We start from the raw sequence: 12,186 nt of genomic DNA on the forward strand, positions 1-12,186 counted from the left end.
GAAGGGAATCTGTCCCATGTGTTCCTTTGCTATAAACCCTATTTTGATGGAGTTTTATCTGTGCCTCGGTGCCTCATCATCCATTCACTCGTTCTCTGCCAACTTTTTACCTATCACAAAATAGACTCATTCATTGCACCAGCCCCCAGTAACTTCCAGAGAGACCCCAAAATAGGGTTGTCTAAAAGTAGGTTTGTTGTTTTGCTTTGGGTTTGTTATTTTTATTTCTGTCTTTTTTTTTTAAGTATTGAAGTACAGTGAGGTGGGGTGAGGCATTGTTAATTCGTAACAGGTAGAAGTCGGCCAACCATTTTTGGAAGTTGATTTGTGTTATACGTGCAGTGTGTGGTGTGTGTGTGGTGTGTGTGTGTGTGTGTGTGTGTGTGTGTGTGTGTGTGTGGTGTTGGGGATGGCGTCCATAGCCTCTGCACATAACAGACAGTAGCTCTACAGCCTCAGGCACAGCCTAGGCCAACCATTTTTAGTCAGTAGTTAAGTTGCACCTGTCCAGGAATGTCTTTTTAGGGTTGGAGCACAGAGGGTGGCTGTCACTATGAACGGAAACAAAATGAAAACCTGCCCTGTGGACCTTTCCTACTGTGTTCCTCCCTATCTCCCACCTATTTTGTACTTTTTATTACCATTCATTATCTACAGCAGCCCTGGGGCCAAAGCTGTTCTTTATGTGCAGCTGTTGGAGGTGCCTGGGAAAGGCAATTCCCCGAATGAACAGAAGTTAAGGCAGCTGGAGGCCAACAGGGCAGCCAAGAGATACTTACAATAGTATCTATGGCTTTTTAATCCCCACCCTCCAGAGCCCCAGGGAGCACTGAAATTCATGTGTCTGTGGCCCCTCATTCTGTTCTAAGTATAGTAGTACCGTTTCCCAGCAAAAGTCTTTGCTTTTTATGTAATTTATTTTCAAATTGAGTAGTTTTTAAAAAGAAAAAATGAAAGTTGACAATTATTTCCCAGTGTGATAACATATACCTAGCACTTGAGAGAGTTCCTGAGTTCGAAACCAGCCTTCTGAGTTCTAAACCAGTACAGTGAAATCTTAACTCAAAAAAATATTATTTATTGGACATTGAAATTCATAAAGAAAATTTAATTCTGCCATTCTCTGTTAGCCTGCCTACTTCTCATCATGTCAGTATTGAGAGCAGGAGGAAGACCCCCACAACATCCTGACACACTTCCTGGAGTAGGAGGTTGCACCATAGTCATAGGTGCAACTGCAAACTTCACAATAAACACTTCCCCCAGAGTTGTGGAGCAGCGGTATATATCTAAGACTGTTTCATAAGATGTGCTGTGGCCCAATCAAGAATGAATTTGCCCACAAAAGAGGAATTTATTGTCCATGGGCAGCAGACCTCCCTGTATACTGCAGAGCATACAAACACAACCAACATGTTCAGGTAGACAACACACCTTTACAGGAGGTCCCTACTGGACCACATAGAAAAGGTCAAAGCCGTGCCCAAGGAAATAAGGGAAAATCAACTGGCAGCACTTTCAGAACTAATAGGAGAGACCAAATAATAAGGCTGATAATCTCATAACATGCAGGTATTTTGTTGAATAGCCCTTTCCACTTTGTGAAATGGCCCTGTTTGTTATTTGCATATTGTTTTTTATGCACTTAGCCAACTAACACACACTAACCGACTGTAACAAGAGTTTCAGGAATATAGTAATGGTTCCTGTGCTGATTAGCTTTTGTCAAGTTGACTCAAACTAGAGTCACCCAGGAAGAAGGAACCCCAATTGAAGAATTTCCTATGGGCATGTCTGTGAGGCATTTTCTTAACTGATCATTGATGTAGGAAGTTCCAGACCACTGTGGGCAGGGCCATCTCTGGGCAGGTGTGTCTGGGCCATATAAGAAAAATAGCTGAGCAAGCCAGGGGAAGCAAGTCAGTAAGCAGTGTTCCTCCATGGTCTCTGCCTCAGTTCCTGCCCCAAGTTCCTGCCTTGAGCTCCTACCCTGACTTCCCTCAGTGGAGCGACACCTAGAAGCATAAAATGAAATAAAGCCTTTCCTTCCCACTTACTTTGGCCATAATGGTTATCACAGCAGCAAGCAATCTAAAACAACCCCTCTTGACCCTGTTCACTACACCCCCACCCCCTCAACATAAGGAACATCTGCTTGTACTGCTCAAGATTAATTAAATGACAAAAAAACCTTTGCACTAAGTTTTTGGGTGAGTTTTTAAGTCATTCTTACTTTATATTTGAAGCTTCCAGGTATTAAATAACTTGACTAAGGCCCCCAATATTTGAACATAGTCCATATTTGACTAGCTAATGTGTAGCCAACAATCATATTTCACAAAAGGATATTGATCCTTTTGTTTTCTTTCTTCTGCCTGGGATCCTCTGATTGTGCCTGGTAAATTATCACCATCATCTCAGGCTTCTCCTCACTTTTCTAATTTTACCCCAGCTCAGCCGGATTTTTTCAGCATGATTCTAGTTCTTCCATCTGTAGATAAATAAGCTTACCCACAGGAACATTTTTGTAAGACACATCTTAACCTCTTTTGACCACTCTGAGTTCCAAAATCTTATCTTTTAAAGAATGAAATCGAGTACACGGATAGGATTTATGAAAACAACAAAAAAGATTTGTTGGAAAAGTTTGAAGCTCACTTTGAACTGTACCTTGAACTGTGAGTCAAAATAAACCCCTTCTTCCTTAGGTTGCTTGTGTCAGGATATTTTATCATAGCAACAAGAAAGGTAAGTAACACACATAGTGAATTCAAGGAACAAGTTTCCAACACATGAACTTTGGAGAGACACACTTAAAACATAACACTCCACCATCCAGAAGAAGCCAACCTCAAAGAATACTGGGATAGCCTAATGAAAGCAGAGCTGAGGAGCCAACTAGACAACAGTATCTGGCAAAGATGGCATGCCACCCTTCAGAATACAGTGTGTGCTCTAAATGATAGGCTCTGCATGGCTCCAATGGGTCACCCAAAAGAAGAGCAAATAGGTCCCATGATGAAGAGGTGGAAACAGTACTAAGAACACTCCCAGTGATCCACCGGGGTCCCTTTGGCATCCTCTTCCCATAGCTCTCAGTACTGAAGAGTTTATTTCTGGTCCAAATAGGATATTTTGGGAGTGTAGCAAGCATCCCATTGTACTATAAGCTACAGTTGCCATCCGGGCACTTTGAGCTCCTTGTGTCCAGAGACCAACACGGAAGAAGAAAAGTCACCATTTTCTTAGATGCAAATTGATCCTGAGTAGCAGGGGGCAGTGTTGCTTTTACCCAGGGAAGCAGGATAGAATGCATGGTCCACAATGACACTTCCTGATACCCGCTGGACCAGTTATGACAATGAATGGGCATTTGCAGTGATGCTGTCCCGAGAAGCTTGTACCCCCTGGGTGTGAAGGTAAGTCATGATGGAAGGCCTGAAGAGACTGTGTTGATGAGTGGGATTTAAAATGGATAGTCAAGAAGGGAACTAGTGAGCACTGGTAGTGACCAGATGAAGCAGCAGTGACTGCAGTTGGTCCCACTGTTCATCTCACTGGGCTCCACCCAGGATGAAAGGCTATGAACCATACAGATACTCTCTCCAAAAGCTATGAAAAGAAACCAAGTGTCTGACAGAAGGAGTGGTCATTGGTAGTCAGGGAGTTGAGTACCTCAGCAAACCTTCTAGAAAACCTGACTGTGGAAGCAGGTTAATGGACAGCCTACCCCACCACATCTGAGGACCTCTAACTGACTGGAGTACTCAAGCAAAGCTCAGGCTTGCTTTGAGCTGTTCCAACCAGTGACTAGGCACACCTTGGGTACTAGCCCTGCAACCAGGGCAGGATTTCCCTAAAAGAGACCATCTCCTTAGGGAAACCCATTGGCCTCCTTCGGACTAGGCATTATACCCCAGTCTGCAGTTCTTCCTGAACTAAACCTGCTGTCTCATACTTTCTCAAAACTCCAATGGTGATCTAAAGCCCCCAACTTATCACCAGCCTCATCCCTTGTACTTCACAAGCATTTCTTCCAATACATTTTTTTGCACATCCAATACCATCCTGGTTCCTGCTCCTCAGAGGACCAGAACTGATGCAGATTGTACCAAGAGTGGACAAGACAAGAGGGTGTAGCATAAGGTTTGGGGACAGCTCACTCCAGCAGGCAATGAGCACCCCACCCCTGAGTTGGACAATATTATCCTTTGTACCCGCTAAAAACCAGAGGTAAGCTGGAAAGCAATCTGGTTGAGGGACTCTGGCTCATGCAAGGAATTAGGCCTTTGAAAAACATAGATGAGCTATGCTAGATGGTAGGAAAAATGGTTTAATCATGAAAGGAGCAGTTCAGCAGCAAACTTTCCAATCCTAATTTGAAGGCACCCATAGCATAGTCTCTCAAAATATGAAAAGGAAAGATTTGACAGAACCATGAGGAAAAGTTGGCAAACCCACAAGCTCAGAGATAGACTGGTACTCTCTGTAGTGGTGGTAAAAGGCTGGGAGTTGCTGTTCTAAGGTACTTTGCATATATCAATTCTTGACTTGTTCTTCATAACAAGTCTTGGATAATATTGTTACCCCTTTCACAGATGAAACTGTCAAAAAAGTTCAGAAAATAAACCAAATCTGACTAGCAAGAAGTAATATTTACCCCAGGTGTTTTGGTTGATTTTTTATTTTCTTACAAGCTTATTTTCTATGCACATAAGTGATGGTTATCTTATTTTATCCAGTATTTCTGGAGGTCACACAACATGGTTTTGGCTAGCCTGTCCTGCCAAATAGAAATAGAAACACAACTGACTTAAACTTCAATTTGGAGGGGTTGAGAGATGGCTCAGAAGAGAACTGGATGCTCTTGTAGAGGACCCTGGTTCAGCTCCCAGCACCTACATGGCAGCTCAAAACAATCTGTAACTCCATGGAAACTGACACCCTCTTCTGGCCTCTGCAGCACTGCACGTACATAGTGAACTTATATACAGGCAGGAAAAATACTCATACACATAAAATAAAATTTTAAAGTTCAACTTTGTGTTTTTTTTTTTAATCAAAAGATGGGTCACTGCCTTGTCAGTCAGGATACTTCAAATCCTAGCCTAAATCTTTTTGTATTACTTTGATTCAGTGGATGATGCAGAGTCCTCATCCTAAGAGTTGGCCTTACTGGAAGGCACAATAATTACATAAAAATAATACCATTTGAGAATTACATATATATATAAATAAAATAATTATGTATAATTGTTAATGGATTTTAATAGGTAATAAAAATATACAGATATAATTATAAAATTATAGTGATACATGAGGCAAAGGATCTACACATTGTGGCATGTGATCAACTCATCTTTGGAAGGTGATCCCAAAAGGCACACACAAAGGAAGTGATACTCACCCAAAAGAAAAATAACTTTTCCCTAAATATACAAACGGTGAACTAGTATTTATTTTTCTAAATTGAAATAACACAAATGTAAGAAAAAAGCAGAAAAGTAATCTCTTCCTGATTGGATTTGAGGCCTGCTCCACAGGAGGGAATTGATACCTAGCACCATAAACCTGAGAAAAAGCCCATGTCTGGGGAACCTAGATGGGAACCTATTGTGGTTTTGCAAAATAGTCCTGACGGCAAACTGCTTTCTAAATATTTATGTTTATGCCCATAGATTTGTGCACTTCTCAGTCTTGGTCAGAGATGGTTCCTATTTGAGGTGCGTCGTGGTTAATGCAGAGATTGATAACTGTTCAAAGTGCTGAGAATAAGTGACTTTGAATGCTCAGCCTCATACACACAGAAGGTTCAGGGAACATCAAGAAAGAAGGAACAGAAAAAATGTAAGAAAGAACCAGAGGATGGGTAGGAGAGCTGTGAAATGCTGGCTTGACTTCGCTGTCACGCACTTCAGCTAACAGCCACTGATATGCTGCTCATGCCGCAGTGGGTGGCCCCACACCCATGCACATATGGCAGCACTGACTGGATTTAGTGGCTTATTGTTGTTTTTTTTTTAAATTATTATTTTTTTTTTATTTTATATGTACGAGTGCGTTGCTTGCATGTATGTGAGTTGCACCCGTGATGTGCAATGCCGCGGAGGTCAGATGAGGGCTTCAGATTCCCTGGAACTGGAGTTAAGGATGGTTTGTAGCCGCCATGTGGGTGCTGGGAATTGAACCTGGGTCCTCTGTAAGAGCAGTCAGTGCTCTTAACCGCCGAGCCATCTCTCCAGCCCCTGTTGTTGTTTTGTTTTTGTTTTTTTTTAAAACAAGAGGACATGAAGTTGGAAGGGAAACATGTTGAGAGGAGGCTCCAGGAGGTGGAGGGATTAAAATACATTGTATACATGTATGAAATTTTTAAAAACATAATATTTAGTTAAAAAGAGAACAAAAATGAAAAGAAAGAAAAGTAATCTCTTATCATCAGAATAATTGTTAACCTTTTGGAGAGGAATATGCCAGTTTTTTAAAAAGAATGCTGGGAACAGTTAATAATGCTGTCATGAAAAGAATGCTGGGAACGGTTAATAATGCTGTCATGAGCTCGAAATATACTTTGTGCATATGTACAAAATATTTGTTAGGGTAAATGAAACATCCTGTTCGACATGTATACATACACACGGTTTCACACAATTTATTTAAAGTATGTTACAAATTTTGGAAAATTAAAACTCTTTTTCCTGATTTTGAATTCTCTGTTGCTTTGGCTTTTGGGTTTGGTGAATTGTTGCTGTTGCTATTGCTGTTTTTTGGTCAGTTGATTTAGTTTAGTTTGGCTTTTTTGGCTTTGGCGGACAGGATCTTGCTACGTAGCCTGGAATTTTGACTCTCCTGCCTCAGCCTCCAGAGTGCTCGGATTATAGGCATGTATCACCATGCCTGACTATATTCTTTCTACATATATATTTTTTTAAATCTTGCCAGAGGCTTCCTTATTTTATTTATATTTTCAAAGACCTAATAAAGAAATTGGGAAATTTGAAGCACACTTAAATGATACACGAGTCAAAGATGAAATCACACTGGAAGTTAGAAAATACCTGGAAGAAATTAATAATAATAAATAACCTCTGACACACAGAAGTGACTAAAGAGATGCTGTCACTCAAAATTAACAAGTCAGGCATTCGATTCAAGAAATGAGAGAATGTGAGTCAAACAGAGAAAAGTAGAAGGAAATAAACGGAAATTAATGAAAGAAAGAACAGAGGTGACCAGCAAAACATGTAACAAAAGTTGGTACTTTCAAAACGTGAATAAAATCGGCAAACCTATGACAAGGCTACAGAAGGGGTAAGAAAGAGATCAAGGATGAAAAAGAGGACGCATTTGGAGATGAACTTATAAAACCATAATAATATAGACCTTACGCAAAATGGGCAGCTTCCGAAAAGAAATATAGATTAAAGAGGCCTCCAACTGCTAAGCACATTGATTGGCATGGTAGGAGCGATTTAAAATGTAGGCGCAGAACAGTTGGTGTGCCAGTGCCCTCTTGCACTTTGACAGGCTTGGAGAAGTTCCAAATTCGGTGTCTCCACCCAGTCAAGGGGGCTGAATGGCCGGATCACAATTAAAATGACTCAGAGAAGATACAATTACTCAGCAACAGGACAACCCTTCGGATCAATTTGTGTACTTAGGGCACTAACTTTGAATATCATAAAAACAGAATGCGGCCATTCCTTCCCAGCAAGCAGCTGCGAGCACGGCTGGTTTCCAACCCCTTTGGAAACAATAAACTCTGAGTGTAACAAAACTGCTTCCAGGAGATACGAAGTGTCTCTTTCACTGAACACAGAAGTCCGACAGCTAAAGAATCATGAAACGTTTGCAAAGGTTCAGCAGGGCATAAAGGACCAGAGATGCACTCAGAACAAAGGTATGGGAGAGGCGCAGCGTCCACGTCCCGGTGTTCAAACCTTTCATTTCTCTGGAAAAATACCCACGTTTTCAGACACAAGTCTCTGTGGTTTCGGAGCTCCTCCCGGGGCTGGGAGGTTCAGTTCCGCCTTCTTCGGGCCGGCCTGGGGCCACCGCCCTCCGGAGACCTGGCAGCGTCCCCTGCGCGCGCAGCCCTCCCGGCGCCCCTCCGCAACCCACCTCCTCTGCGTCCTGGCCCAGGGGGACGCCCAGGCTCTGGAACCCCTGCTGCAGCTCGCCGATGTCCACCACGCGGTCCCGGTTTCGGTCCAGCACCTGGAACAGGGTCTCGTAGCGCATGGGCGGCTCCGCATCCTGGCAGGCCGCCGGGCAGCCAGCGCAGCATGGCTCCGGGGAAGTCAGCAAGCCTACCGCCCGCGGGGCGCGGCCATTGGGACTCCGAGGCCAGGCTGGGCGTGGGGTGGGGGGCGGAGGGGGGGACGCCCAGGCTCTGGGGCGGCGACCCGGAGTGGCCGCCCAGCTGCTGCTCCGGGCGGAGCTGGCCTCAGGGAGGGACGGGCCTGCCTACTGTGCGGGCCCTGCTGGGTGCTCTGAGGCTCGGGAAGGAGTTCTGCTCCATCCCCAAAGTGAGCAACTTTCTAAAGCGTGGGGTGCGCAGATGGCTTGAAGTACAAGTTACTCAGCCTCAAGGCCCTTTGGACCGGAAACCTTGGAAAGCTGCCCAGAGGTGGCTGGTTCCCTGTGTGGGGAACCTGGCCTCGCCCAGGTCTCTCGTCTTGTTGGTGTAAATGCACAGTCACAGCACATCGCCGGGTGCTATTTCTGTTCACAAGAACGATGGGAGTGGGTGGTTGATTGCCTGGGAGGAGAAAACTGTTTTAAGAAGAGTTAAACCTAGAAATGGCTATCAGAGAACACAGAGAGGAGCGTTGGGGAGACTGAAAAAGCCAGAGAAGAGGCGTGAGCAGGGCATTTTGCAGAAAAAAAAAAAAAAATCACCACCCTTTCAGGGGGCATGGTGACAGGAGGGACGGACTCAGGAAACTGCGTGAGCTGCCAGAGCGAAGTGGGTACCTGCTCACAGCACGCATCAGAAAAAACCCAGGCTCCTTCCTTTCCAGATGGATGTGGTCCTGAGGTTAGGTGTTCAAAGTTCAGGTGAGACAGAACTTCTGCATAACATGCGGTAACGGTAACTGGACACACACTGGATCTACCGAGAGAAGAGCAGAGTCCTAGTCCTCCTGCTGAGCGAATCTGAAGCCCAGGCATAGCATGGCCTCTCATGGGTAAGGTGAGAAAGAACAGCTGCCTCCTACCAGGTGAGGTCCTTATGCTCTACAGCATACAGCACCAATCAGAATGCCCTCACTGTCATCAATCTCAGTTCAATCACAGCTGCTTACTAGAAACCAGTTCTATCCTGTTGTCACCAGGCATTTAAATGAAAACTGAAACCACTCTTGTCTACAAAGGCCAGGAACTAAGACCTTGAATTGTTGTACCTCATCCACTGGACCCCAAAAAGACCACCGAGGACCCAACACACCAAAATGCAGAAGCAAAGGTTTATGGTTTATTCTGGCTTAAGCTCGGGCTCTCAGACCTCACCAACTCAATGGATCCGTGTTGAGAGCCCAGAGTAAGGGAGAGTAGAGCTTTTTATAGGTTTTAGACAAAGGGGGTGGGGAGGATATCGAAAATACATTTTGGTTGGTTCAAGGAGCCCGCGTGCGCCAACATAATTTTAAACTGATTGGATGTATAAGATGCAGCCCTGGAAGTTTCTTATTGGTAGGTGCTATTCTCAGGGCTGTGGAATGTGCTGTTACCTGTGGGTCCAGGAGTCTCTGTTTTTACCTTATAGGGCAGTTTTTATGCGTGGGCTTGCTTAATCTATAGTTTCCTGGAAGAGGGGTGGGGAATAGCACTCAGGGGTCAGGGCATGCCAGGGTATGGCTAGGCATGTCTGAAGCAGCAGCCAAGCATTTTACAGAAGCCAAAAGAGCAATTAGTGGGGGTCTGGAGGGATTGGGGGGTAGCAGATGAATGAAGAGGGTCTCAGGGTTCTACATTCCCCCCTTGTCTTGTAACTGGAGAACCCAATCATGGGCTGTGGTCGGCCAGCTCACAGGTATCTGGGGGGATCGTGCTAAGGGGCATATAGACTTGTTGCCTCTGAACCATAAGTTGGATGGTGCCTAACCTGTCCTTCATGAACTGTACTAATCTATTGAGGATGCATGGCCCAAAGGTGAGTATTAAAAATAAAACTATAAGGGGACCTAAGAGGGTGGAGATGAAGGTTGTCAACCAGGGAGAGTTGTTGAACCAGGACTCAAACCATCCCTGTCTGGCCTCTCATTCTAGTCTCCTCTGTTCCAACCCTTCTCTTATTTTGGCCATGTTTTCCTTTATTAATCCTGAGTGGTCTCTATAAAAAACAGCATTCTTCTCTTAGTGCGGTACATAGACCACCCTGCTGTAAGAACAGGAGGTCTAATCCCCTATGATTTTGCAGGGCTAGCTCAGCCAGTGAGCTCAGGGAGTCTTGTAGGTGAGTAATTGACTCCTCGACTCGTCGGAGATCTGAATCTAAGCTGGCTCTGAGCTGGGAATAATGCTGATCTTGTCTTGCCAAGGCTGTGGCTCCTGTCCCTATCCCAGCAGCAATCCCTGTCCCAATGAGGAGACTTAAGGTTACTGCGGTTATTGGCTCCCTTCTAAGTCTAGTGGGGCTGGTAGTTCTTGGGCCTTTTAGACTAGTATAGAGGGTTAAGAAATCTTCATGAGTGTGGTAGGTGATTCTAGGCAGGAGTCTGATAATAACACAGAAACCAGATGTTCTCTGCAGGACTTCCCGATTTACACAGGCTGTTAGTCCCACAGTGCAGGCCCACCAGGTGTCATTGTGAGGCAGGAGGAACTGCCCCCTCCCTGTGACATTAAGGGGGAGGATGGTGTTGCAGAGGCTAGTATAGGAGGGGGGTTTCCATACATGATTTCAAAGGGGGTCAAACCCATCTGGTATGGAGTGTTTCTTACTCTAAAAATGGCAAAGGGGAGGAGAGCCACCCAGTCTGTGCCAGTCTCTGAAGCTAATTTGGTTAAGGTCTCTTTTAGAGTTCTATTCATTCTTTCTACCTGTCCTGAACTCTGGCATCTATAAGCTCAGTGTAGTTTCCAATTGGCCCCCAGTGCAGTGGCTATTCCCTGGCTTACCTGAGAGACGAAGGCTGGCCCATTATCTGATCCGATTGTAGTTGGGAAACCATACCTGGACAGGATCTCTTCGATTAGATTCTTGGCTACCACGTGAGCAGTCTCATGCTTGGTTGGGTAGGCCTCAGTCCATCCAGAGAAGGTGTCTATGAATACTAGTAAATATTTATATCCAAATTTTACCTGTTTGATCTCAGTGAAATCAGTCTCCCAATATGTACCTGGCCATGTTCCTCTGCTCCTGGATCCTGGGTTAGCATGGGACAGAGCTGAGTTGATTAATTGGGAGGCATGATAATGCCTAACAATTTTTTCAATGGCTTGATTTTCTTCCTGAATTTTAACTTTGGCCCTTCTTAGTAAGTCTTGCATCCTTCGGGTGCCCATGTGTGATGCTTGATGTATTTTCTTGAGCAATCTTATGCCTAAGTTCTGAGGTAGGATAACTTTCCCTTCCATTGTCCTCCACCAGCCCTCTAGGCATTGAGTCATAGGGAGAGTGTGTATCCAGGCTAAGTCCTCGGGGCTATAGTGGGGAGTTTTAGGCAGTTCCCTTGCTCCAGGATCAACAAGAATGGGCAGGATCGTGGAGGTCAGGGCTATTTCTTTAGCTGTCCTGTCAGCCAGATTATTTCCCTTCCGGGTGGGGTTGTTTCCTTTTTGGTGACCTGGGCAGTAGATTATGGCTAGTTTTGTTGGGCCCCAGAGGGCTTACAGGAGGTCTAAGACCTCTTGTTTATTTTTAATAGTCTTTCCCTCTGCAGTAAGGAGGCCCCTCTCATGATAGATGGCCCCATGGATATGGGCAGTGGCAAATGCATATTTGCTATCTGTGTAGACATTGAGTCGCTTTCCTTTACCCATCTTTAGGGCTTTGGTAAGCACGATCAGTTCAGCTCTTTGGGCTGATGTACCTATTGGCAGTGGCTCGGCCCAAATGACTCTCGAGGTGGTTGTGAACACTCCCCCAGCATGCCTTTTACAATTTCTGATGAAGCTGCTTCCATCCGTGTGCCAGGTTTCTTCGGCGTCAGGCAAGGGAACATCCTTCAGGTCAGGTCTGAT

General features: G+C 44.8%; 1 pseudogene; it reads right to left on the reverse strand.

The window, feature by feature from the left end:
- LOC115068609 overlaps positions 1-8,284 on the reverse strand; it is a 55,326-nt pseudogene extending 47,042 nt beyond the window's left edge.
- Positions 8,285-12,186: the final 3,902 nt, after the last annotated feature.

Source organism: Nannospalax galili, unplaced genomic scaffold (assembly GCF_000622305.1).
Source record: "Nannospalax galili isolate Female #2095 unplaced genomic scaffold, S.galili_v1.0 scaffold889, whole genome shotgun sequence".
Lineage (NCBI taxonomy): Eukaryota > Metazoa > Chordata > Mammalia > Rodentia > Spalacidae > Nannospalax > Nannospalax galili.